Consider the following 25,619-nt stretch of genomic DNA (forward strand, 5'->3'; position numbering starts at 1 on the left):
TTAGCTGTTTGGCGAGTTGCGAGGTGCAGACTCCATGTCTGACAGTCCTCAACTAAGTATGTTGCCTGTGATGTCTTCACCGAAAACTCGAGCCCAGAAAAAACGCGAGGACTCTGTTTCGACCCGCAGAGCATTGCTCCAACGGAGTCGGCAGACTAAAGTAAGTAACTACTACTCATCAGTAGACACTGACACGCTTTCTCACACGAAAATGTCTGTCACCATTGCCATTGCCGCACCAGAAAAACACGCCAGTCCTGTGAAAAGCTAACTTCCAACACACGGGTGCGGCAAGGCTCATTGCAAACCTCACACTTAGGTAACTCACCAGAGCAATCAGAGCAACGAAACTCTGAACCTGAAGCACCAAGAGCATTGAGAGCACACGAGGTACATGATGCACTAGAAGCATCTGACACTGGCACTACTTCGGACTGTACAGAAAGCCACACAACGTTACCTCTGGCGTGCTGTGACTCTGTGGTTGGTTGAAGCGAGCATTCACGGTTTGTGGCGGGGCTCGATTCAGAGTTGGCGACACAAACTCTGGAGGTCTCGTCCGTGTGTTCCACCCGACGAGGGGAGCCGCCGTGCGGAATGTGCCAGTCTAGTTCAGCCGAGCATTGAACAATCGATACGGGCTCCAGTGCTTCGCATCCTCTGAGAGCTAGTTCGCCGGTATATGGCCCGCCCATAATCCCCTCTCACAACCCACAGTCAGACGCTGGAGGCTCTCGAAGTTGCAACACACCAAATCCAAACACAAACTCAGTTGAAGAGACATTCGGCGGCCGGGTTGCGGACATGTCTAGCGACCCTCACACAGGCTTGCAAGTCAGCTCTGTGACGTCGGAATCAATTAACATTCTAAATGCGCATCAAGACTCTTTGGCTCTTGTAAACAACATGCTTTATAAGCTAATCACACTGAATAAAGCACAGAAAACAAACGAATCTGATATATTATCAGAAACCAACATTGAAGGGGAGAAAATCTCATTGAAACGCAAAAACACGAGAATAGCTAACCCCTGCGAAGAGTCAGCGCTGAAAATTCCTTGCAAACACGCAAAAATGTCTGAAACAGGTGACCAGACTGTGCTCCCTCCTGACTTAACTGGCTTACCACCTTTGTCCCAGAAAAGGCTAAGCACTAAAACAAAGTGCCTACCAACCTTTAGCATCTCGAACACAAACATGCCACAGTTGTTGAGCAGTGATAATTCTGACACTGACTCGGATTATGAAGAGACCACTGACTCTTCCTTTATTGAACGTCCATTCCCAAAAATTAGAAGGAATAGAGCCAGTATTGACAGAGTGTCCCATCGCCTCAAAGCATCGGCTCACAGCTCCACAGCAAACATTGCAATGTCGTCTACGGGCTTGCAAGAACTGTTGCTATCTGCACTAACTATCTCTCTTGCCCCATTCATAAAGCTGTATGAACATCTACACAAGGCTACCCGAGACTTGACTACTGTTGTGGCTTTACTCAACTCTAAAGTAGTGAATTTAGAACAAATATGTGGTCACACAAACAAGAAGCAGCTTGATGGCACATCAAAATTAGATGAACTATATAAGTTTATAAACAAACAAAGGAGCAACGACGTGGTCGACAAAAAATGATTTGCTGAAGTTGCAAAGGAAGCTCTTGCGTTATTTAAATGGGACCGAAAAAGATCACTCTCAAATTGGAATGGACCTAACGCCTGTACACGATCGGCGACAGATGAAGAAATGCATGGAACGGGCAACAGTGGTGACACCTCAAATCTATCTGGTTGCCTGTTAACAACAAAGTCTAACTCACCACAGTCGACCCCTAAACCTCCCAATGAGAGGTCATATTTTCAGACACCAACCACGGAACCCTCAAACTTATCAGCCAGTAACAATAAGACAAACAGCTTGTCAACTAGGAGCCTAAGCATACCACTGAGTACGGAAGCTTCAAGCCTACATGCAATCCCAATTATCGAAATTGCTGATGTATCATTTCATACTGCATTTGAACAAGCAAAAAGCTCTGCAAACTTAGCATTAATGGATTTCCAAGCTGAATCGACATCTACCACGCAATCCCAGACCGAGGGCTTAAACTTGTTTGGGCTCAATTCCATCTCAAACAGTTCCAACTCTATTCTCTATCTTTAATAAGGAGGCGGAAACACCCTTACGCATGGGTGTTGGTAAACAACCGACCGCACCCCAACGTAAAAAATCTAAAAACTTACCTGCAAAGAAAGGCAACAAACAGAAGGGAGCCCGCAAATTCCTTCGCAACATCAAGGTGGTACACGTGCTAGCCATGGAAAACAAAAAAACAACTGTCTAGGCCTACTCAAAATCAAATCTCCGTAATTCCGCATGTCACTGAGTGTGGAGACAACTTAGCCGACAAGGAGAGTACGGAGCAGGAAATTTCAACTGAACTGCTAAGCATGTCAATTTACGATGACACTGAACACGAGGACATTGAGTCCACCACCTCGTCCCGTGAAAAACCCCAAATTGGTATTGAGAGGCAAACAGACACTCAATCTGAAAGAGCACCCACGGCGGGAAGACTTGTTCTCATTGGGAACGATGTGCACACACGAGAAACTGTCGCACCAATTAAGGCGGCTTTTGAGTCTTCCCTTGCACAGCCCAGCCATGGAAACGCTAAGGAGGGAGTTCTGCCGACCGCGACGGCGCAGCCAAAGAGTCCTATTTTCTTGACAATGCAGGTGAAATGACAAGAGTTAAATAGAATTCATCAAACGCAAAAATGCATGGACCTTGATCAAGGAGACAGAGACCTGAGAGAGAGCCAAGCTCAAGGATGTGAGGAAAGGGCTGTACCTCAGCACTCAAAGCAGCCAGCGAGACAAAATAAGGACTATCCAACAAGAATTTAGAAAGGAAACTACATACCGAAAAGGAGTACTCCAACCAGGAGCTCATTTAATCAGCCCTTGGTCAGATTACTGGTCGAGCGATTACAGTCCTCCGACAACCTGATCTTAAATCGCAGGAACATCATAACATTATTACACCATGTACCGGGAATACGCGCGATCAGCTCTGACGACTTGCACATCGTTGAATTTCCAGAAGAGTGCCGAAAATACAAAGTGGTGCTTCACATGACCTCTCCCCTAATAGCCTCTTCTATTTTAGATGCAAACGTGTCCCTCTTCTCCTTAGGCTTTGATGTCTACAAGATGCAAGATGGCCTGCCGGTAGCATCAACAAATGATCAAGACGCGCAATTACACTTTTCAGAATGTGCTTCGATCACTCACAACTTACCAATGGGATCGCCTGCAGTAGCCTTGAATCGTCCTATTGGACGCCCCACATTATCTTGTAAGACCTCAAGCGACGGCTCTTTAAAAACAAAAGCAATAAACAAAAATCCTTCGTCCAATGGAAAGAAACATGTCTCGTTTGCCAAAGGTCAATGCTCAGAAGAAAGCGACGCGAGTAAGCAGATCAGCATAACTATACAAGGTCATGTGAAATCTGACGACTTAACGGTCAACCCTCACCCAAGTAGCCTCCCCATGAAGTAGCACAAAACTGGCAATGGCTGACAGCAACACTGAATAGTAATCAACCACAATAACGCCAGAAGGAGTTTGCCCCTCAGCAATGTTCATTAGGCCCCTGGAACACGCGAGGCTTCAGTAATCTGTTTAACAGTGAGTGGTTGGGTGACTTGTTCATTGCCTGTTTACAGGAGACTTGGCTAAGTAACATCCCGACTGTAATGGGCTTTCAGATTGCTGTAAACCCTGCCAAACGACCTGAAAAGGGGCGCCCTATGGCTGGACTTATAACATTGGTAAGGAGTGCATCTGGCTTCAACATTTCTAACTCTGTAAACCACTCTCTGTTTATCCAAGAATCAACAATTATCAGAACTGATTGTCTGTCTTCAGTAACTGATCAAATGACAATCATTAATGTATACTGGAATCACAGAAGAGCGGGAAAGGACAAGTTTATCGAAGCAAACTCTACCATTATAGACCTCCTACTTGTGGACCAAAAGGGCTCCAACATAATACTCTGCGGGGACCTGAACATTGACCACTTCCACGCGAGGATATCTTTGGCAAAACATGTATCGTCGAAATGGACGAAAGAACTGTGTGCAAGAAACATGCAAATGCTGAATGGCCACACTCAAGGTGACATACCGCCGGCCCTGACATGGAACAGCAGGAGCCATGGCTCCATAATCGACTATATATTTGTCTCAGCAGATTTTCACAAATGAGTGATAACATTGAAAGTGACTCCAAAAGAAAGGAGCGACCACGACATGCTAATCATGGAATTCACAAATTCTGCGCAAAACGTTGGGTCCAAATGACCGCAAAAGATTAAAGTAGAATCAAATAGAGTGAGGCTAAGGTTAGCTGAGGAAGAGGATGCTCAGATATCCAACCAATACTGCATGGGAGGAACCATGCTTGATTATGCATGCCTACTGGTCAACTTCAAAACAAACAACAGTGGCCTAAAACACTTGAACATAAAACGCCTCCATTGTTTTGATCTAGACATACTGAAACAGAAACAACTGATGAGGAGCACTATTCGACAAGCTCAGACAGCCGACAAGGCCTCCTGTGTAGCAGTGAGGAAAGCCGCCAAACAGCATTATAAAAATTGGATCAAAACACATAAACGCACAATGTTGCAAAGAGACTCGGAGCGTATGTTAGAAAGTCTCCAAATTAAGACCACTAGAGACTTTTGGAACATCATCAATGACACACAAGCTCCCCAGGCCGCTCTTCAAGCATCTATGGTTCCAGAACCAGTGTGGATTGCCCACGTTAACGACCTATACAAAAGAACTCAAAAACAACTGAATTGCCTGTTCCAATTAAAACTAAATGGGCCTTAACATTTCGCAAAGACGGCATTTTAAGTATAATTAATGAAGCTAACAACACACGTGCACTGGGGCCAGATGGCCTGACAAACTTTACGCTCAAGCAACATCCGGAGTTATGGGCCGACCTTTGTGTGACCCTTTTTCAGAGAGTAAACAATCAAGGTCAGACGCCAAACTCATGGAAATCGACCGTGATTGTGCCGGTGTATAAAAAGGGAGACAGAACTTGCCCAAAAAACTACTGACCAATCGCCTTACTCGACGTCTTGGGAAAGATCTACGCAACTATGCTACAAGTCAAGTTAGTCAAGTGGGCTACACGATCAAATCATGTCGACATCAGACAGACCGGCTTTGTAAAACACGTTGGATGTTCGCTGAATTTATTGCTGCTGCATGTACTGAAAATGGAGGCAATTAGATCACAAATAGTTGTATACCTTGCCTTCATTGACTTCTCTTATGCTTTCGGCACAATAGATCGAGAACTGTTATGGAAAAAACTGAGTACATGGGGTTGTCCTGATGACCTCTTGGCTGCAATAAAAGATCTACATACCAGCACCTCTGTCAGAGTAAGATTAGACCAAACTGGCACTTCGTCACCACCGATCGAAACATTTAAGGGAGTCAAACAGGGTTCTCCCCTGGCAGCGGCCATATTCAGTTTGTTTATATCTGACATCGGCAATTCTATCGAGGCCGTAAGATCCTTCCCGCCAAAGATGCATGGATCCAATCTGAGTTGGCTCTTGTATGCAGACAACCTCATACTACTGGATTTTACCCCAATTGGCCTGCAAAGAAAAATCTACGCAGTACAGCAATATGTGGTCGAAAACCATTTACTCATTAACACAAAGAAATGTGAAATCATGGTGCTGAAAAATCTTAAAAGTGGTCAGAGAAGAATGACAAAGAGCCAATCCTGGTTTATGGGACAAGAAAAACTCCTGAACTCATCTAGCATAAAGCACCTTGGAATGATCATTAGCTCTAGTCTTAACAACGATCCATGGACAATAGCGACAACACGCAAATGCAAAAAACTGGCAAATCAAGCCCTGTGCTAAAGAAAAGATTCGGAAGGTTTTCCCTTAAAGCAGTCCTACGATTTTATCAACAAAAAGTAATACCTGCCCTAACGTATGGGGCAGAAAATGCTTTGGGCTGTTCATGGGTGTTGTGGTCAACGCTTGAGAACACCTTTGGGACAAAAGTTCTGGGTATAGCGAAAGGCACTTCGACGGCTTCAATCAGGTATGAACTATCACTAATCTCTATTCACGCACGAGTATGTTGGAGTTTGCGATCCTTATACCGGAAAACAAAAACTTGCGAACAAATTCCGCAATTTGCCATTTTTCACAATGCTGGCTCGTCAGCCCCAGGTGTTTTGGCAATGTGGTTGAAACGATGTGAAAGCTTAATGTCAGAGTATGACATCAAACCAGAGCTGCTACAGGGAAATCCAGACGCAGCAAAACTAAAATTGTGGCGCCTAGACAGGGAGTCGACATGCTCCGAAAGAGGGGCCTCGAAGCTACTGAGCGAAGTGCCACCGGAGGCTCGGGCATTCAACAGTTTGCAAAAATATATTGAATTATTGCCAGATCCAAACGCAAGGAGGTTGTTCATGTGCTTTTGGCTTAACATGTTTAAAACTAAAGAACACCTGAGAGCATGGTCAGCTAACGCGAACTTGAACACTATGTGTCGGTGCTGTGCTCAGGAACCGGAAACTCTAAAGCATTTGGTGCTATTCTGCACAAACTTACGTACAGAGAGAACCCGACTCCTGGGTATCTGGAGCGAGTGTCATTTATCGCTCAACGCAGATGAGTGGTGGCAACACATGTTCAACGGAATAGACCTGAAATTGATACTGCCGCTGACAAACTTTTTGGCGATAATTTGAGAGAGTTTAATGGACTAATGTGGTGCACTATAAGAGATGTAAAGAGATGTAATGAGGACTAATGAATGGTCTTATTTTAAAGGTTTGTATGCAAACCAATAAAATGTTTAAAAAATTAACATTTTTTAAAAAAACACTCTGGAAAACTGCACATTCGGATTCCTTTCTGTGCTAGGTTGCAAAGGACATTTCAATATCATTGTGAATGCTATGTTCAGAGCCTCTAGAATCCCATGAATTTAATGCAAGGGTTAATACTAGATTGTCGAAGATGGTCCCTTAGTTACAAGACAAGACATGCTATAGATATGACCTCTGGCCAATGTTGCTATTAACATATGAGGGTAAAAAAACCGATGTGTGTCTTTAAAGGGGTACCTGAGTGTCTTAGTAGTTGGATTTTGTTTAGGTTGGCATGGAAAAGGTTGGGAAAAATAACTATGTTCGATTCTAGTATAGTGAAGGAGCATGGCAGCATGTCTATTTTCAAGACTGCTATCGACAACCAAAAGAACACAATTATATATGGTGCAGCGATTACTAACCAAAAAAGAGCAGTGAGAAAGTCCGTCAGATATTTAAAGAAATAAGCGAAAATGTCCCCTCTAAGCAAATACAGACAAATACAGATTGTAAAAAAAGTCCTACAGTAGCTGGGTACATAGACATAGGTGTTCGGGAAATACTGTGCACTGGAATCTAATGAACAGCATCTTATGAGCTAATGGCATGAAAAGATTCTGAGCTCTTTATAACAATTTCATGGTGAATAGTAACAAACATGACATTAATCCAATAGCTGAAGTAACGTGCATCCAATATAATTTCAAAATGTTTTTTGGTACTACGATCGTGCAGACTGTAGCATTAAGCCCAATTCATCCTTTTTATAAATATCATCAAGGGCTCCAAACCTTCCCCGCCCCTGACCCTGATGGGTTAGCAAATAGCTACTTAAGTCCCACCCAGAACGTTGGGCTACATTAGTACAGGCTTTATTTAAAAACGTAGTTAGTAACATTCAGATACCTAGATATTGGAAAAAGGCATATTTAGTCACCTGTACAGAGAAAGCAAATTATCATTTTCTGGCGATGTTGAATATCCCTGGGAAAATATTTGAAAACGTATTATTAGAAGATCTTAGAGCTTGGGCAGAACAGAAGCAACTGCTGTGCAAGTGCCAACTGAGCTTTAAACCCGCATATGGAAAATAACATTCTTAAGCTCCCGCAGTTAATGGGGGCCACATTAGCAAGTATGGGTCAGTCATTAAACATGGCGTTTATAGACTTTACAGCTCTGTTTGGCGCTGTGAATTGCTCCCTTCTTTGGAAGAAATTACATCTTTGGGGCATACCACAAGGTCTGCTGAGCCTAATAGTGCAGATGTACAAAGAGACATCTGTTCAAGTTAAACTGGACAACAAGGGCACACTATCAAATCCCACATTTACTATCAAGGGACTCAAGCATGGCTGTGTTTTGGCCCCCTATCTTATTAATTTGTTTACTGCAGAGTTACATAACATGCTAAATAATACTTTATATATTATATTTGATTTATTAGGTTTTTATAATTCGCCTTTACACAATGGGCCTCATTACGAGTAGGGCGGTAAGGGATACTGGGCACCGGTAAGGAGATTGGTGCCGGTAATCCATTACCACCCTACTACAAGTTCCCTTAGCGGGTCCCTCCTTTAACGCCTGGTCTGACCAAGCGTTATGGATGGGACCCGTTAAGGGACTTCAGAGCTAATAACGGTACCGCAATTTGCGGTACCATTATTAGCGCCTTCCCCATTCCCATTGAGCCCTATGGGGGCTCAAATGGAAATTGGGAATGGCTTTTTCAATGGGGATTTACCGGTCCCGCAAAGGTCGGCCTACACCGGTAAGTCCCCATTGAACCTTACCAGTGCCAGACCCGTTATTGGAGGCAGTCATGGCGCAAATAGCGCCATGACTACCTCCAATCTCGGAATGAGGCCCAATGTGTTTCAAGGAGCAACAAGACAAGAAGATCATAGGGATGACAAAACAGAACAGTCCTACAAGTCATTGTGACATTTGTATCATCCAAGTGCAGTAATAGAGGTACAGGGGTAGGGGGAAGTGCCAGAGGGTTAAGCGAGTGCCCGGGAAGGCCAAGTGAAGAGAGACTTGGAAGTCGAGAGTGCAGGTGCAGAAGGTCCACTTCTAATTGCGAAAAAAATAACTTCCCTCCGAAATTAGGTAACAACTGTGTCCCATGGCAAGTCTATAATAATAATAATAATAATAATAATAATAATAATAATTATTATTATTATTATTATTTGCATTTATATAGTGCTACGTACCCTCAGGCATCTGAACGCTGATTATTATTACCCACAGTATGTGGTGCTCATTTATCAATCTCGAAAGGATGAAAGGCTGATTTTGGCACTGCCGGGATTCAAACCTGCATTGGCAGGCTCTGCACGGATATCAAAGCGAGTGCTTTACTCGCTGTGTTATGTGACTGGCATGTGACAGCACCTGCTATGCGGATGACATAGTTGTTCTGGATCAAAGGCCAGTTGGACTGCAGTGTATATTGTCTTACAGGCTATGCCACCATAGGCGTCCCTAGGTAGGGCATATGGGGACAATTGTTCCCATAGGCTGCTTTGCCCACCTAATTGGTGGCCTGCCCCCTCTGACAAAGAACTCTTTCCAGGAGACTTAAAGGTGCTCCTGCGCTCAGCCTTCATTTGCGCGTTTGCAGGCCCTTTTTGACTGGACTGAATTCTTCCTTCTGATTTGAAACAGACACCATGGAAATCAATAGGCAATGAATATCACGGGGGTGGTGGCCATCACTGTTAAAAGCAGGCTACCTACATGCAGGGCACACTATGGTTCTCCAAATGTGTATCTTACACTTGTCTAGAAAAAAACAAAAAGACGTTTCCAAACTGAAACATGCCCTTAGATTACGTTCACTAGATTTCTTTAAAATGTGTTTATTTTTTTGTCAGACTACCACACAAACACCCTGTGATTTTTGTACCCCTTCCTTTATGTTTTATAGCAGGATATATTCATAAACTTGTTATATGCTCGTCAACCTGCTTAATCACAAATAAATGCTTCTATTGTGCTGACAGCAGTCATTAGGATATTAAACTTTGGGTTCATGGGTGCCAACTTTAGATTTTCACTATGGGGGCAGACATGCCCCCACCCGCACCATGAATATGAGCAAACTGCCACCCCAAACCATCCACTGGTCGAACACATTTTATGGCTTTTTTTTTAAGGAATTGCAAAACAGCCAGTTTTAAATATATTACATCTTGAGGGGATGATTTTGCGCAGCTGGAAAATGGCTGCTGCATGAGAAGGCTCAGATGAAGGCTGCAACATCCTTCACATTCATCATGCTTTTCATGGATCCCCATGACACAGAAACCGAGTTTCAGGTCCCAGAAGGCGGCGGCAACTCCTGAACAAACTTTGAAGACGGGAGGAATTGTCCCCGGCGAGATCCAGCTCCGGGACTGAGAGGCACATGGCACTGAGAACCCTAAAGCCAGTGTATCCGACTGTGTGGGATGAGCACCCAAACAACTTTCCTGTGCCTAACCCCATCAGGGTTTAAGCGCACAACACCCGATTGGCCTTGACACCCGTGGGTGCCGGAATAGTCACAGATCCTGCCCCTCTCGGAACCTGTGTGAAAACCCAGCACCGCTGCTCTGATCTAGTCCATCTTGAGCCGCCTCGTGCACTGTACCCTCCCAAGGGTGCTCTACCGCATTGGCCCTGGACCTCCATCTACATCGGGACCCTGCAAGATGCCCCAGCCTGAATGAAACAGCGGACCACCATCTGACCAGACTGTGAGTACAGTGAGAGGGAGGTACAGGCCCCCCACGACATCTGTCATCTTCCCCAGGGTGGATTGCGACCTCCCTCTTCCATTATTTCCCAACAGTGTTGTGAACACAGCTACACCCCCCCTCAAAATCAGACGGCGGAGGAGCCCTCTGCCATGCTGCAGGAGCTGGGCCCTTCTGCAGCAGACCTATACACATTGTGCCATATTAGCGGGCTCTTCTCCCCTGAAATGCTCTAACAAAGGTGGGACAGCGGGACACCTCCACAATCATCTGTGGATGGGGCGAGGGGGACACTGAAGCAACCTCTCCCAAAACCCCCAATATTATAGTGACCACCCTCCTGTTGATAAGTGTGGACTGACGGATGCTGGTGAGCTGCCAGTCATAACGAGAAATAGCCACAGGATGAAAAGCAACATCTAGGCACCACAAGAGCCATTATCGACTGCCACGATGATATGGGTAACTCCAAAACACAAGCTAAAGTAGATCAGTTCGCCAAGCCAGACCAGAATCGTCCCCGCCTGCAACAATGCCGGGCCCATCTCAAGTAGAAGTCTCGGCGCTGAACCAGACATTACAAGCCCGTAAGAACAGCACTGACAACCTTGTGGCCAAAATAGACACTTTAACATGCAAAGTGGGCATGTCAGCAGTCCAGATTGTCAAGCTCTGTGGCCGCATGACCAAGGCGGAACAGAGGATCGGAAATGGGGAAGATAAAGTGGTGGTTCTGCAACATGAGGTTGCCATTCTCCAGCAAACAATCAAGAAGGTGGTGGCAAAAAATGATGACCTCGATGGAAAATCTAGAAAGAATAACATTCGGGTAACAGGAGTACCTGAGTCTACGCCTGTTGACAACATGGAGTCATTTGTTGAGAAACTGATTATGGAAATCCTGGAGAACCCCACGGTCATAAGCTTGTTTATGGGGGAGCACGCACATTGATCTCTAGAATCTAACCCCCTACTCCCTCAGGCTCTGGAAATGGCCATCGTAGCTCGGATGTTCAGTTATCGAGGCAGAGACATTCTGCTCGAGAATAGAAGGATCTACAATGAGGGTCAGCGATCATTTGCCTCTTCCCCTACTTCAGTCCTCAAGACCAAGATTAAAGAAAAACATTTCAGTCAGTTAAAATATCATAAGTAGAAAGGAGGTTCGCTACTCAATGTTATTCCTAGCCAAGAGCAGAGTAGTACACAATGGCAGGGTCTCCTTTTTTATATCCCCAGAGGCCGCAGAACAATTTGCTATGGACATTCCAGACCAGAAGGGTTCTCCCTGTTGATCACCTTAATATCCTCCCTGCAACCTTCCGGATATGATCAAATTGAAATGGTAACCTAACCCTTGATGCCTATAAGATCGCCTATAGTGGGAGACCCTAACATATGCACCACAACAACCTGCAGTAACAAAGCAACAAATGTGGTATTAAGCCTTCCATCACTTAGAGTTAACCCAGCATCCAGCAGGTATTATTCAGGGTATGTGTTGGAGATGACTATGGTCAGGAAGGGGATTGAGAGGCCAGTATGTTTTTGTTTCTGACATGGGTGGGGGTGCGTTTCAGAGGCATTGTTCAAGACAAGTTGTATCGAAATGTTATATGGGTTTACGGGGTCATGTCATGTGAAGTAGTGGTATGGTCAAGTATTATATATTACTGTAGGGTACAGGAGCTCCTCTTCCCCTCAGATAAATGTCAAGGGCCCTCATTACGACCCTGGCGGAGTGGGTCTACGCCAGCGGTATTCGCGGCGGACCCGTCCGCCCTACTACGAGTTCCAGTAGCGCCATGGAGCGTTTTCCGCCTGGTTTTTCCGGGCGGAGAAATCCATGGCGCTACGGGACCTTGTTGTTAATTACGCCACCGTATTTTACGGTGGCGTAATTAACGCCTTCCCCACTCCCATTATACCCTATGGGGCAAAAATGGGAATGGGGAAGGGTAAAATGGGGAATGGGGATTTACCGCCCCGCCAAGGTCGGAATGGGGCGGTAAATCCGCCAACCCCCATGGCGCTATCGGCAGCTTTCCGCTGTGCTCCATGGTGCATATTGCACCACGATTTCCGCCAGGGTCGTAATGAGGGCCAATGGGTTCCATGGATACTGTATGAGTTTTTCTTGGAAATATTCATAAGTCACAATATTGGCACCTCTAAAGATGATAAGAGGATCGAACGCAAACATCACACTGTTAATTTGGAACATACGTGGGTTTACCAATTGTAACAAAGTGTGCTTGATCACAAATTATGCAAGGAATCACAATGTAAATATTCTGTGTCTGCAAGAAATGCACCTGGCACGAGACAGCAGGCTTCCCAATTTTGTTGAGTGGGGTGTACATAGGTACTGTTCCTCCTTCTCTACACACTCCCCCGGGGTGGCCACCTTCATCCACCACTCCTTAGAGTTTAAACTCTGCAACCAAATTGGGGATGATGAAGGGTGAAACCTCCTACTAGCAGGGGAAATCACGGGGTGGCGAGTTCTTATTATGAATACCTATGGTCCGCATAATGACTGCCCAGACTTCTTCCAGCGCTGTTCCATCCACCTTCCCGAAATAAAAGACTGTGTGGGCAGGGCACATTAATGTCGCTCTTTCTCTAGATTTAGAAAGATCCTCCACCCAACTCACCCTCCCAAGAGCAGCCCAGAAATGGGCTGCCATAGCTTAATATCATGACCTCCACGACTCCTGGCATCTCGTACATCCCACGTCAAGTGAATACTCCTATTACTTTGTGTTACAGGGTAGCTCCTCTGGAATAGATTATGTCATGGTATCCTCAGACGTAGCTCAGGATATTTCAAGAGCCCAGATTATTCCCAGAACCCTATCTGATCACTCCAGAGTACCGGTACACATCCTGGGCCTGAGCCGGCCCCCTAGACAGATGCGTTTGCACTTTAGAGCCCATGCTCTGGAAGATGTGGTTTTTCGGGAAGAAATAGGACAAGACAATCAAACCTTCTTTCAAATGAATGCGGGCTCAGCACCCGATCCCAGGGTTGTATGGGAAACCTTCAATGTATACATAAGGGGATGCTGCATGGCTAAGGAGGGTGGAGTCTTGAAGTCCATATGTGGGTCCATGTCTACCCTAGAACAAGAAATCAAAAAATGTGAATTGCAACAAGGCCTCCTGGACTCCTCAGAGGTCCAGGAGCAATTGCGGCAGAAATAGGGAGGAAATGTGTATTCTGACTGCCAGAGAGGAACAGTATCTGGGAGATCCCATTGCAGCTGCAGCATACGGTGAGGGGGACTGACCAAGTCATACACTGGCCTGGGCTAAACACTAACGACAACTAGACACCATAGATGAAATAGAGAACTCGGAGGGTGTCAACACCAAAAACTGTGGAAAAATTAACATTGTGTTCTGTGACTTCTACGAAACGCTGTACACCACCCAGACTACTGTGGGCCACGACTCCATAGCACAATATATGGATAGGGTAGCCCAAGGATGGTTGGATCCTGCTCATGTTATGCCCCTCAATGATCCCACTTTGATGAGGAGTTCCTCAGAGTGATCCTTTCCCTCCCTAATGATAAGGCACCAGGCCTAGACGGTATCACAGTCAAACTTTACAAAGCTTATGCTGATCTCCTAATCCCACACCTAAGTGACATGTATGAAGTGGCTGTGACTTCTGGCATGCTTCCTGAATCCACTGGGACTGCCCTTGTAACGGTGCTGTTAAAACACAACAAAGACATGTACATTTTCCTCAAATAAATCACTGTCTTTAGTCAACACAGACAATAAGTCCTGGCCAAGATTTGGGCTGACAGGCTCCTTCCCCTCATGCCTGACCTGGTCCTCCCTGACCAGGCCGGCATTATCATTAAACGTTCAACCCAGAATAATCTGAGAAGACTGATTACACTAATGCATAATTTGAACCGGGAGACCCCAATAAATGTGGCCGCATTGGATGCTGAGAAGGCCTTCGACTCGGTGCAATGGCCGTTCCCATTGGAGGTCCTTTGACGGTCATGTATAGATACTCCTTACCTACAGTGGATACGCCTGCTGTATACTGCACCTAGGGCGAAAGTATACACCCATCCAATGCTGTTCGACTATATACCTCTAATGCAGGATACCTGATAGGGCTGCCCCCTACTCCCTATCCTATTTGCTTCAGATGTCGAGCCCCTGCCTGCGCCTTATGAGAATACCATGCACACAGATGGGGAAAAAATCCATTCCCACCTCTCCATATCTCCCTTTATGCAGACGGTATGCTGCTATATGTTAAAAACCCCAAACAAAACATACAATCACTTGTGGAGAAGATCTCCAAATTCGGAGACCTCTCTGGTTTAAAAATAAACTGGGCTAAATTGGAGGTTCTTCCGTTGACTGCTAGTGTTGACCGCCTTGACATAGGCGAAGCCTTCAGATGGTGCCCACAGGGCATTCAACGTATTTTGGGTATCCTTGTGTCATCATCCCTAGCAGCACTGTAAAGGGAAAACAATGTGATAATGCTTGAGAAGCTGGAACACAAGGTGGATGTGTGGATCCCTGTGCCCGTTTCCCAAGCAGCCCGAATTTCACTGGCAAAATGCTGATACTCCTGAAACATCTATATATTTTAAAACAATGTGCCGACCTGGCCCTGTCTGGCTTTTGGTCCTGATTTAGGAGCTTGATGGTCCAACTGGTCTGGGTGCGTGGACAAGCCAGGAGATTGTACGATATGTTAATTCTACCATATGAGCAGGGGGGCCTCGAATACCCAGATCTATATACCTACTTCCTTGCAGTGCAGCTACAGTAATCGGTCTGGTGGTGGTCCCTCTAGCCTGAACTTCCACACACCCTCCTCAATAAAGTGACCTCACACCCAAATAACATAAGGGGGCTACTATGGTGCTCCTTGGAGAAGCAGTTGAAATCAGAGATACAAGCAGGGCAATACGTGCAGAGCATGGCATCAATTAGGGCATTTGGTCAGACTAGGGGAATGGTACTCCCCATTGTTTGCTGTATACCAGGTTATGGGAATGCTACTTACGCAAGAGGAAATATTTCAACACCATTTCGAAAAACTGGGGATCCACACACTGGGGGATGTTATTCCAAGTGGGAGGTTCATTACATGGGAGTCCCTACAAGAGAAAGGAGAGTGGACAGCAAAAACCATGCTGCTGTACTTCAGGTTCCGCGAAGTGCTCTGGTCCAAATGGTCTAACTTCCCAAATGCACTTGTAACTCCTCCAATATTACAGTATGTCACAGCTCCACCAACCACTAAGAAGCTGGTATCCTCCATATATAAAATCATTCGGTCACACAGAAATATCCATATATGTAATTACAAATTTAAGTGGGAAATGGCACTGGGGAAGATAATGACAATTGAACAATCGAAAATTATCTGCACACAAACCAGTGAGCTATTCTTGAATAATTGTTTTCGACTGATATATTTTACATGTTTGAACCAAGTGTATTATTCCCCAGTACATCTGCACAGATTTTACCCGAACAAATCCCCCAACTGTAATAGATGCAGTGACGACTCAGCTGATTTTCTCCACGTCTTCTGGAGTTGCCCTCAGATACACTCTTTCTGGAGTAACATAGAGGTGGCTGTTACCCAGATGCTATGTACCCACATGTATTACTCCCCAGAACTGTGGTAACTGGTCCTGGTAGAAGATGGATCTCAAGCTGAGAAACAATTGATCGGAATGTCATCAGTGGTTGCAAGATCCTTAATAGCCACGGCATGGGGGAGACGTAGCGCTCCCTGTTTTCCAGAATGGCTAAATAGCATGACCATGTGTGAAAAAAGAGAAACCCAGTATGCACTGTCCCTTCCAAACCATATCAGACAACTGGATTATTGGGGCCCCATTACAGATTATAATTATATGTCTAAGAATGTGGAATACCCTCCTTTCCCCTCCCCACACATGTTGTGATCTAGAACCAACCCACTTCCCATTAACAACTGTGGAATGGAATGGGCAGAACGCTCTCTGCTGTCTTAACCTCAAGGTGGCCCATCCTGAGTTATCCTAATAGGAAGGGGTTAGTACAGTACACAGTGGAATATTAGCCAGGTTTCCCATTGTGTACAGAAAATGCGCAGACTAATGCCCTGATTATTATGTACCAATTATTGATACATGCATCAATCTAATGATCTATGCTATCTTGATGGTAATGAGGGGTGGGAGGCAAGGGGGAGGTGACATTTCAAGGATGTTTGTACCTTGAACATTTGTGTTGGGTTTAAAATGCCAATAAAGAAAGTTTAACTATATATGTATACATATATATATATTCAGAGAAAAAAAAACTTTGTTAAAGGGACGCTATGGTTCCAAGTAAAACCGAAAAACCCCTGAAATTCGCCAGTTATGGTAAGCTAAGAAACCATAACTCGCGCAACCAACGTGCACTGCTAAGACTAACACCCACGACATCAAAGATGGCACCCTTATTAAAGACTACGGGCCTCATTACAAGTACACCGGTCTGGAGTTAACGCCTGCGGTAAAACCATACCGGCACCGTTTCCACGTCTGCCCAATCATGACCCGTGGCCCCGGAAATAGCACCTCCTCAAACCGCCACCACGGAGTTAAGGGTCCCGTAAAGTCCACCTGCACAGAAACCCCTACGTTACCGGCAACACGAAACACCGCGAGCATCACAACTAGCGCGGACATGGAAACACCGCCAGAAAAATGGCGTTAAAACCGTGATCACGGTGGCGGTACCGCCGCCACCACAAACATGACGTTAAACAGTGCCTGCTGAACAGAATCAGGGCACAGGTGCACCACATCAGCCCAGCTGGACCCAACAGCACACTGGGAGCCCACAAAAGGGCCACACCCAGCCCAACACAACACAGAACCATGCAGGCAGCAGCTCTAGTAGCACTTGGACTGGGCCTACTCAACCAACAGACAGCACTGCACATGATGGCAGTAATGGTGCAGAGGAGGAGGTGGAGGCGGAGGAGGCGCAGGCGCCAACCAGCCAACCCTGCACCTATGGCAGACCCCATTGTGCAGCCGCCACTACCCCGCAGGCAGCCTGCAATACCATGCATCAGGGCCTCACCCTCGAACCTTACCCCAGGACAGATCCACACACTATACCGGCTGGACCGCCCAACAATCCTGTACATCACTGCCATGATTACGGACGACATCAACAGCCACATAGACACCCTCACTGCCATCCCCGCCTCCTGAAGGTTCTGTCTGTGCTGCATTTCCTTGGCACTGGTACCTATCAACACACGGTCGGTGAGCTGCACGGCATATCACACCCCTGTTTCTCGAAAATCCTGGTACAGGTACTGGATGCCCTTTTGCGCCATGTGTCGGAACACATAGTCCTACCCCGTACCCTCCCGAGGTCATTGCCACAAAGTTGTCCTTCCATGCCATAGCAGGCATGCCAAATTGCATAGGTGCACTTGACTGCACCCACATTGAGCTGACAGTACCACATGCAATTGAGATGGTGTTCCGCAATAGGAAACAGTATCACTCACTGAATGTACAGATGGTATGTGATGCCACGCTACTGATTACACACTGCTGCGCACGTTTCCCAGGCTCACCCCATGACTCAATGGTACTGCGGAATTCCACGTTGCCACGGTACATGGAACGCTATGCCGGACAAAGCACATGGCTATTGGGTGAGTACAGCTGACAATGCTCTGACCCTGTTCAAGCGTTATGTATGTGTCCAGGCCAATGAGCAATGTGAGTGTGCTGCTGGACCGCACATGCATCACCCCCCTCCCATCTACCAAATAGACAGCGGATACCAAACATCACAAAGGAATCCATGACAGGTCACCACAGTGTGCCTGTACACACCCTGCCACAGGCCATCCTGTCACTGTCCCATACACCTTGTGCCACTGCAGACACCCACCCACAAATGGAACACTGCCCTCCCAATGCACGAGATGCCTGTAAATGAGACGTCGTGCATTGACTACTTCAGTACAGTGGAGTCACTCTGCCATGTGTGCACATCACTGCACTATGACATACTCACAATCCAATGTCACCCGCAGGGCACAGTGCACATGCACATAAATATGTAGGCCAATATCCAGTTGGGGACATCCACTGTGATGCCCAATGAACACTTCAAACCACTGCATGGCACATATGCATGAATGAACAATGATACAAGATAGCACAGCATGAGATTAAGACATGATACCACAAACACTGACATGTCCCCCCATCTTCATCCCATGTAGGTGATGCTGGATATGCACTCACGCCATGGATGATGACACCTGTACGGAGACCAAGGAACAGGCATGAAGAGGCATACAATAGGGCACATGTCCGCACACGTGGAATGATTGAGAGGACATTCGGACTGCTGAAGGCCCGTTTCCGATGTCTGAGCAGATCTGGGGGATCACTGCTGTACAGCGCAGTGAAGACGGGTAAAATCACGCTCGTATGTGCCATGCTGCACAATCTGTGCCTGCGCAGGAACATCCCAATGCCCCCAAACGCAGATGAAGAAGATGGGGATAGAGATGGGGATGGGAATGGGGATGGAGATGGGGATGGGGATGGGGATGGGATGGCACCACCTCCCCCTGGGGGTGCACTTGATGGCCAAAGAGCTTGGGATGAGCTGATTCGCATTTACTTTTGAGACACAGCACATTCACAGCAATGCATAGAGTGATGACAATTAATTATTTTTTGTACTGCAAATGAAATGATAGATGTCCACACATGTATGTTTTGCTTTCAAGTGATGATATATTGATGAATTCACAACAGGGAAGGAGGTGAAATGGTTAGGGAAGCTGTACACCCGAGCCCACCCACCACCCAAACGTACCCACCCCCACCCAGGCCCCAATGTTCAAACACCCAAAACATCCTCCCCCACCTCCCCCACCACCCAAACGTACCCACCCCTCACACCCTTCAAGTCCACGTGTGTCCTGCAGTGCCCCACACACATATCATCCACACTCACATATCATCACTTCCGCCGACTTGAGCGCCTCCTTGGACTGGCAGCAGTGGAGCTTGATGGGGTGGTGGTATTTGATGGCACAGAATCCGGTATGGATGGCATCCGTGCAAGATTTGCCTGTTGCCCAATCAACATGGCCTCAATGAGCCTGGAGGTGTTGTCGTTACCCTCCCGCACGTGGCATGCCAGGGTGACTATTGTGCTTGCAAAGCGTCTAATAGACCTTGAGAGGCGACACACAGACGTCCCATTGCACTCCCTCTGCAGCCTAGATTCTTCAAGCTGCCTCTCCACCAGCTGGGTAAGGGTTGCCTACTGCTCCTCTGTCCGCTGCATGCAGGAATTCAGCTCTGCCATGGATGGGGTGGGTGACCACATGGGACTTCTGAGTGAAGTGGGGCTAAACTCCAGCTGATGGAAGGAACCCAGGTCATCAAATGTGGGCGTCTCCCCCTGTGGCCCAGTATCAGAGTGCTCTACCGGGGCACTTTTGTCACTACAGGCCGCCTCCTCTGCAGTGCAGCTGCCTTCTGTGTTGGTTTGGGTGGGCTTGATGGGTTTCCGTGGCACCTGTCTTGCCTCAGGCAGCGTGGAGACGGTGGGGATGTCGGTGGTGGTGGCCGGCACATCTGTTGCAGTTGGTAGTGGGGGATGAGATGCCGAGCTGCTGGCAGCATCCTCTTATGTGGGGGCGGTGGCTTGGGCACGTGCCGGTGCTGATTGCCTGGCCTGTTGTGCAGTGTCACTGTCACTGGATACGGCTGTGGGGATACAGAGGACATGCAATTAGTGTGGTGGTGACTGATGGGTGCATCACATGCATCATACAGGTTGGTCATTGTATAGTGTTCGTTACATGCATCTGATTGCTGGGGGTATGCATTGCTGTGATATTGGGTGCCATACGGATCTTGATGGGGCCTTTGGGCCAGTCATGCACTGTCTGGGGGGGGGTTATTAATGGGTCCTTTGGGCCAGTCATGCACTGCCCGGGGGGGGTTATTAATGGGTCCTTTGGGCCAGTCATTCACTGCCTGGGGGGGTTATTAACGGGTCCTTTGGGCCAGTCATGCACTGCCTGGGGGGGAGGTTATTAATGGGTCCTTTGGGCCAATCAGGCACTGCCTGGGGGGGGTTTAATGGGTCCTTTGGCACTGTAATGCCATCAACATATTCTCATATGGCATTCATGTTTGACCACTTACCAGCATCTGCAGGTGGGCTCACTCCTGCCTCAGCCTCCCCGATCCCATGAATGCCCTCAAGGTGGAGGACACTGCTGCAACGCTCATCCCATGCTTGCAGCCTCAGTGGGGAAGGGGATCCTCCACCTGTCCCACTGCTGCATTGGCGGTGTGTGGAGATGAGGTTACGAACCCTCAGCCTGAGGTCGTCCCACCACTTGTGGCAGTCCTTGACGCTCCTCACTGTCACGCCCACAGCGGTGCACTTGCGTGCTGCTTCTGCCCACACTTCCTTCCTCCGCTGCTGTGTGGCACGCCGATGATCGGCACTGAACAGCATCTCTGCATGCTCCACTATGTGCTCCATGAGCACAGTTAGCTCCGCCTCACTGAAGCGCTGTTTGCGCTGCCTCTGCGCTGGAATCCTGGCAGACATGCTGGTGGTCCCTTTTGCCTTCTCACAGTATGGATTGTGCTTGTGCTGACTCTGGATGGCATTGGATTGTGCTTTATATGATGGCCGCCTCTCTGTTTCCGGTTTTTGGCGATCATGGTATTTCCGGTTCCGGTTCCATGGCAACGGAGGCGGACACGGGTTTTGCGCTACTTGTGGCAGCGCTATGTCCATTTCCGTGGCTTTTTCCGTGATGGCGGTAACAACGTTTCTGCGTCCGTGTGGTGCATGCGACCGACAGCACGTAATCGGAGGGTCTTTCCGCAACCTTGCGGACACGGAAACTTTATTACCGCCATCACGGAATCACAGCGATTCGAAGCTGCCAGGTTGTAATGAGGCCCTACGCCCTAGAGCTTATTCTCATTGTGTTTCTGGCTATACTACAGAGCACAGTGAATTTTACTGCCAACTGCAGATTTCCATCGAGAACCTGATGGCATCCATGGCTCCACTGCTGCCACCTGGTGCTGCATCTGCCTCTGCACCACCCCTACCCCCTCCACCACCACCACATCACCAAGGGCCTGAAGAGGGGAACAGGAGTGAGGATGCAGAGGAGGAAGAAGAGGATGACGTGGATGAGGTAGTTGAATTCCCTACTACCCGCACTCGGCCTGATTCTTGGGTGTGGCGGTTATTTACCATTTGTGGGAATGGTCTTAAGGCGTGTGCGAACCAAGTCACCTGCATCGAGTACAAAATGGTACTCAGTCACGGGAGACCTGGTTTGTACAGCTTTGGGACCACTACCATGAAGCGACACCTAAAGTCAGTCCACACTGGGGCCGTTCGCAAGGTTATACCTTGCGAGGAGTGTAGCAGGTTGACTTCCTCTACTTCATCCTCCGTTTCTGATCCTGTCACCACAAGGAACACTCCTGTGGGACAGCGTATTCCTCAAGCTGCCTCACAGGCCACATACAATGCTGATGACCCTTAACTTTCGAGGGTCACAGTTGTGTGTATGTACTGCGATGCAGTACTCTGCAGGGGGGAGAGACTTCGAAGTGCTTTTGAGACTATCGTCTCAGAGCACGAGAAGATCTGCTCACTACCCAAATAAAACCCACTCTACATCTTCCTCACTCAGCTCGCCCTTTCTTATCCCTGTGGTTGGTGTCCCCCCCTTACCCTCCTTTCCCCTCCTCTCCTAGTGTGTCTTGTATAAAAACCAAAAGAAATATAAAACAACAAAATTAAAAGAAAAGGCTCTTTTCAGAGCCGCCTTTCACAGTTAAAAAATAGAAGTGAAAATAAATGAAGCAGGGCCCTGTGTATTTCTTAGAAGTCCGCGGACAGTCCGCGGACATCTAAAATTTTGGGGTGCTGCACTATCATAACCATTGCAGTTTTATCTGGGAGGAAGTGGTGTCTCTGAAAAGAGCCTTTTGGAGGTGTTTGTGTTTAAAACATTTGAAATGTTCAACACCTACTACAAAATGGATGCTGTAATTCTAAAAAAGGTTGCAATGCATTTTGTACATTTCTCAGAAAAATCTGATTGCCAGCATAAGTAAGATGGACTCCATCTCTGCGAAAAATGCATGTACTACGAAACATAATATTTTCATTGTGAAAAGAGGACATGCCAAAATCTCTTAGAAAGGCACAAACAGCCTTATTGATATTGTGCCTTGCTTTCTCCATTTGTGGACCAAATGAAGAAGAACGAAGCCACATTTGTCTCTGCGCAATCCGTGAAAAAATTACTTGAGAATTTGGAAACATGTCCATGACCTTCCCAAGTCCTTCTTTCATTCCAAATTGTAAAGAAATTCCAGACACATGTCCTAAACTGTTCCCTCCACAAGGAATTATAATTATATCTGGATGTTACTCTGTCTCCAAAGTAGCACAGAGAGGTAGCAAGTCCAACCACTTCATTCCACGTACTCCATGCCAGTGTACTTCCACATGTGGGAATCCAAGATTTACAGCTACTCCACAGCTTTCTGCATGCACCTTCAACCATTGTATCCCCGAGTCTCCCAAAATCCAAACAATCTGTTTTCTGAAACACACAGCTATAGCTATCAGTTCTTCTCTCAGCAAAAAGTGTATCTGAGAAACTCTCTCCTGGCACAACAGACCCACTAAACTTTCCTGACCAATCCCTTGCTCTGCTCATTCTCATTTGCATGGCTCCCCAACTCAAGATCCCCAGATGCAACACCCGATGTCCGCGGACTACCGCCATGTCCGTGGACATATCGTAACATGGACAGCCCTTCTACCATTTCCACTGCACTCTCTGTGCCATTCCCTCATTGGATGTAGCTAAGAAGTCACATGACCATCCACCAATCACATACACAACCTCTACATCTAACTGCATCATCATAGATCAGTACTGCAAATGTACTGTTAATCTCTCTGAGTACAAGTGTCATTTCATTGGAAAGCACCTTCTACAAGAAATACTGTACAAGTCTCCAAGATTTCTACTTGCAGCTCCATGCATATCCATATGCATGAACACAAACTACAGGTATGCATATTTTCTTTAAAGTACATGTGCAATTCTTCTAGTTTCATATAAACAGATTAACTGACTTTTAGCTTGTATAATCTATCAAATGAACTGTCTTTTTTGCCATCTCCTAAAATCAACTGTCACTTACAAACCTTTATACTATTTAATTTCTTTTTACACATACATATTCAAAGCATGTTGAACTAACATATTTTAAATAAAATATATAGAGTGCATATAGTCAAACAAAATTGCATGCACACACTATATTCAAATCTCAAAGAACAATACTTGTACAATAACATAAACATGTATTTATTTATTTATTTATTTATGTATTTATTTATTTATTTATTTGCTTATATGTATATAGCGCAAGCAGCCCATGACATTGAGGCACTGTTATTTGCAAGAGCTTAGTTACAGGAATAGTGGTATTCAGTGGTCCATTATGAAGTCCACAAGGCATAGTAAAGATATTTTGTTTGCTACATTTATTCATTATAATACAGTTTATTCATTAAGAACATATGATATGTATTCAACTGGTGCAACGTATCTTAGGTGATGGTTTTGAGGAAGGCGCTGAGGATGTCAATTAAAAAAATCAGTGTCTAAATTAAAAACAGTGTTATATACAAACAAAACGACTAATTTGTTTCTTTTACAATTGCAGTGAAGACCATTCTCCTGAAAACAAGCAGCCAAATTTGAAGTAAAAAGAACAAGTACGAACAAACCTGCTCCTTTTAGAAAAAAAGTAAGTTGAATACCACCATAATATTTGTATTATTACTCAAACACACTGTAATGTTAATTCATGCTATTTCTGTGCCTAAAAATAGAGATTCTGCACCATTCTGTCCAAAAATCCCCAATTCTTAAACAGCGATTTACAGCTAGAATGGCCCACAAATTCCAATTTTCGACACACAAATGACTCAACTCAGCCGCTAGAATTTTGATATTATAGAACAAACAACTGGTTTAATTGTATAGCATTATATTTACTATTTGTACTTCTCCACACCACTAGCTTACCTTTTTCTGTCATCTGAACCCCAGTTTAGTAGCACATAAATTCAAGAATACCCATCCCTACTACTTGTAGTTGCCCAATGCACAATCACACACCATTATATACATCATTATCATCTTACTCAAACACTCATGCACACAGCACACAACATGCATACATTGCAGAACACCCCCACCCACCCCAACCCATACCTTCTTTATTTTTTTTCAACAGACCCTAAAGAATACCTACCAAAAATCAAGTCCGTAGAAAGCAATGCAGAAGTAAAGCAAATGAAAATAGAAGTGTCCAACATAAGCATCCATCTCTAGCACAATTTGTAAAAAAAAGTTCAAACAAAACAGCTAATACCGTCATTTAGTGAAACAAAAGAAGTTTCAAGTACAGAAACTTTGCCTCCTCTATCAAAATGTAAAACGAACCAGAAAACAATTAACAAAAAATCAGCTATCACTACAGATAAAACTGCTTCTATGAATCTTGATATAGTGCAAAGTAAGCATACCAAAATGTTCCATCACAGAGTCCTTCAAAATCTTATAAAAACAGGAGAGAAACCAGGCTCAACCCTTAAAACCTATCGTAGGAAATTAATCTTAGAAGCGTTGATAGACAGTGCAATTCTTCTCAAAAGAAAGTTATTTATTTTAGTGTTAAACAAAATGAAACCACTAACAAAACTAATGACTAAATTACAAAAAAGACTTCTCAATAAACGAAATGTCAACAGAAAGACCTTCTTA

Source organism: Ambystoma mexicanum, chromosome 4q, assembly GCF_040938575.1.
Source record: "Ambystoma mexicanum isolate Mex_15411 chromosome 4q, UKY_AmexF1_1, whole genome shotgun sequence".
In the NCBI taxonomy this organism is placed as follows: Eukaryota; Metazoa; Chordata; class Amphibia; order Caudata; family Ambystomatidae; genus Ambystoma; species Ambystoma mexicanum.